The sequence below is a fragment of the Centruroides sculpturatus genome, unplaced genomic scaffold (genome assembly GCF_000671375.1).
Source record: "Centruroides sculpturatus isolate CEXI.00-Female unplaced genomic scaffold, Cexi_2.0 scaffold1372, whole genome shotgun sequence".
Classification (NCBI taxonomy): domain Eukaryota; kingdom Metazoa; phylum Arthropoda; class Arachnida; order Scorpiones; family Buthidae; genus Centruroides; species Centruroides sculpturatus.
Genome location: NW_019385638.1, coordinates 28,206 through 32,190, shown reverse-complemented (window position 1 = coordinate 32,190; position 3,985 = coordinate 28,206).

Here is a 3,985-nt window from a genome sequence, read left to right as displayed (position 1 = left end):
TTTATTATTTTTATATTTTTCAATATATTTATTTTGTTTGTACAAAATAAAAAAATAATTTTTAACGATACAATAGTCTTTGTTAGGCTTAACATCGACGAAAATTCAACGCGAAGCGATACGCAACGGATAAAAATTTCGACATCGGATACGTTAAACTATTTTTTCGTACGTAAATCAGTTATCCGGACAACCCCAGTCCCCAATTGATTCGGAAAATCGACGCTCTACTGTAAATATATTGAAAAATATAAAAACAATAAAAAACTATACTTCAGATGTTAATTTAGTATTAAAAACGTAAAATATTTGAGTAGCCCAAGACATAGCCAAAGATTGAAGCGCCACAGCACTGGCGAAAATTTTAATTTGCCGACTGAAATTCTTTCGGATGATTGACTTTCGGAAAATCGACGCTCTACTGTATATAAAAATATTTATAACAATGTCTGAAATGTTATTAATTTAATACACTTAAGTACTTAATGAAGACTAAACGTAACAAAAAATCGCATCTAAAACAGTACAGTAGAAGCCGTTTTTCCGGTTAAGACTTAATCCTCTCCCTCTTCCCCCGCGGGGAAATTTCGAAAAATCCCTTCTTAGTGTGCGTTTTCATGACGTACCCTAACTGTGTACCAAATTTCACCTCTTTAGGTTCAGCGGTTTGCTCTGGGCGATGATGAATCAGTGAGTGAGCAGGACAAGCAATTATATATATATAGATATAATGGCGTTGAGAACTTTTCGTGGCAGATTTAAGCAAGACCCTAAATCTGCCATGAAAAGTCCTCAACGCCATTGATTATGTACTGTATCTCAGATACAAAAATTAGATCTAATTAGAGAATTGGATAAGATTGTGATAACTATACTTCAACATATAATATTTCATACATTACAAATTAAAGATTGAGGATTGAGTTCCCAAGACTTAATCCCTCACGGGTCCAAAGATCTTCCTGAGAACTTTGTTTCAGACACTCGTAATTTGTGTTCGGTGACTATGTACGAGCCATGTTTCATAGCCATAAAGCAGCACTAGTCGGATAATGATTTTATACAATCTTAACTTTACATTTCTGGAAACTTGTTTAGATTGTAGTACTTTTTGCAATCTATAGTATGATGAGTTAGCTTTATGGAGCATTTTTCTGTTGTGATGGAGTTGTTATTGTCCACTACGAATCCGAGGTAAGTGAAGTCGTTGACATTCTCGAATGTGTACATTTTCACCAGAAGATTGTCAGTGTCCTCGCTTTGATGTCTTCTTGACAGTAGCAGGTACTTTGTTTTTGATTCATTAACTTTCGGACCCACCTCTGCTTTTGAGAGTAATAATGATGCATTTTCGATTAGGTCCTTTCTAGTCGCACTCATCATCCTCATATGCCAATGTTTGATGGAGGTAGTTCAATTCTATTCCTTTGTCACTTTACTGCAATTTGCGAATAACTTTTTCAAGTGTTCGGCAAGAAGACGCTCTCTCCCCATGTTGTCTAATCTAAGTCCTGTAGTTATCTCGAAGGGTTCTAACATTATTTGCCACAATTTTTGGCGATTGACAATGTCATATGCTTTAGAGAAATCTACGTAAAGTTGGTGAACGTCCTGCTTGTATTCATACTTCTTTTCCAGCAACTGTCTTAGGTTAAATATCTGGTCAATGATTGACCAACTCTGTCTAAACCTACATTGATAGTTTCCTAAGACATTCTCTATATAAGGTGTAAGCCGTTTGAGGAGAAGCATCGACAGTACTTCGTATGTTGTAACTAGTAACGATATTCCCCTGTAGTTACTACGTAGCTCATTGCTTCCTTTTTTGTCGATGGGGCAAATGATACTTTCTTTCCATTCATCTGGAAGCTCCCCATTATTCCAAATATTTAGTAATAGCTTGTGAATTTCTTTATAGAGACATTTACTCCCGATTTGAGCAATTCGGCAGGTATATCACCACTTCCAGGCTTCTTGTAATTCTTCAATCGGGATATACTAAGCTCTTCTTCGTCGATCGATAGTTTTTCTACTGGCGTGTTTACAGCTTGTATCTTCTTTCCTTTGTGTGTCTTGGCTTTCTTTTATCACGCTCAACAGATCTTTGAAGTATTCTCGCCATCTTTACACAAAGTGTTGACAGGAGAGCTTCGGGATAAACGACCTGTTGGACGCTCTCCAGTTCAATGGAAAGATGGACTGGAGAGGAATCTACAGAATCCTTGCAAAGATCATTGTAAGCACTGGGTGGTTACAGGAGGCACAGGACAGGGAAAAATGGAAGGAGATTGTCGCGAAATTGAATGGCCCAAAAGACTCAAATAACCATTGAATGAATTATGACAAGTTTTATATGATACCTGTGTCTCACATCATTACTGTTTATATTTTTTATTATAATTAATAAATAACTGGTGCAGTAACATGTTTTTACACATATAAACTACTCTGCAGGCAATAAGAGTTTTCTGGTACTCGCAAATCCTCTACAGCAGCCATCATTCTCAACGTAGGCGAAGGAATCCTGGGGATCACGTAGTGAAAAAATTGAAAAAGGGATCTCAGACAATTGAAAGGGAGTTTTAGTGCACAGTTTTATTTTTTCTATTTAGCTCGTAGTGTTGACGTATACTGCGATTGCATGCATGAGTATCAACCAAGTGTGTCCGGAAAAAAATATAGGCCTATATATTTGTAACGAGTTTGTACTTAGTCTTCAATTATATTGTTTTTTTAAATTTGAAATTTTTTTACAAAGTGGTGTTTTCAGGGATGAGATTCGAGAGTCATCTTTTTATGAGAATCGGGAATTGAGGAGTCATTTAAAAATCTATATACAGTATATATCGATTCGGGAGTCGGAAGTCATGTATATTTCAGCTGACTTCCATCAATCCCTGGCGTTTCCGCGAATTTGTCTATAGACAGTGAGTTCAGATTACTTTGCTTATTTTTAATTTACCATACATAATCAATGAATCACGTTATCATATGCTGTGACATATTAGTCGCAGAAGATAATATATGTGAGTGGCTTCCGCAAAGGTGGGTCAAACGATGCCTGGGATCGAATAAAACTTCCACAAATTATAATCGTAACAGTGATTGGGATTAGTAACCTTACACCCTCGATCATGGAATGCCTTGTTTCAATGATCAATGATGCAATATTTACTGTGACATCCAAATGATCTGTCACAGCAAATACACCGTCACTGATCATGTAATCGCGTGACGTAAGAGAATAGCAGTGTGATGCTAGTGGAAAAGAAAGGACGATGAGTGGTGCTTCGGATAATTGGGCATTCGGTTAATCAGCATTCAGATAATCGATTTATAGTTTAGTCCTAAATTCAGTTTATGATATATTACTCACTTTGGGACTTTATAATATTACATAATTTACTTTGGATATAATTACTCTTAATATAAGTCCTAAATAAAATCTATACTAATATTATAAAGAGGTAATGTTTGTATGTAAGTAAGTTTGGATGCAGCAGGTAATCTCCAAAACTACTCATCCGATTTCAAAAATTTTTTCACCAATATTTAGAATGGAACTTTAGGGTGGACATAGGCTGTATATTATTCCGTTAAACATGGGGGATGGACAGTTCTTCACAGTAAGCCTTACGGGGAAGGCTTACTGTGAAGAACTTCACTTCTATTATACTATTTTAGATGCGGTTTTTTGCATTTTTGATTGCATTTTAATAGGGTACGTCAACAGAATGTACACTAAGAAGGGATTTTTCGATATTCCTTCCGGGGGGAGAGGGACAGGATTAAGGCTTACTGTGAAGAACTTCACTTCTATTATACTATTTTAGATGCGGTTTTTTGCGTTTTTGATTGCGTTTTAATAGAGTACGTCAACAGAATGTACACAAAGAATGGATTTTTCGATATTCCCGCCAGGGGGAGAGGGACAGGGTTAAGGCTTACTGTGAAGAACTTCACTTCTATTATACTATTTTAGATG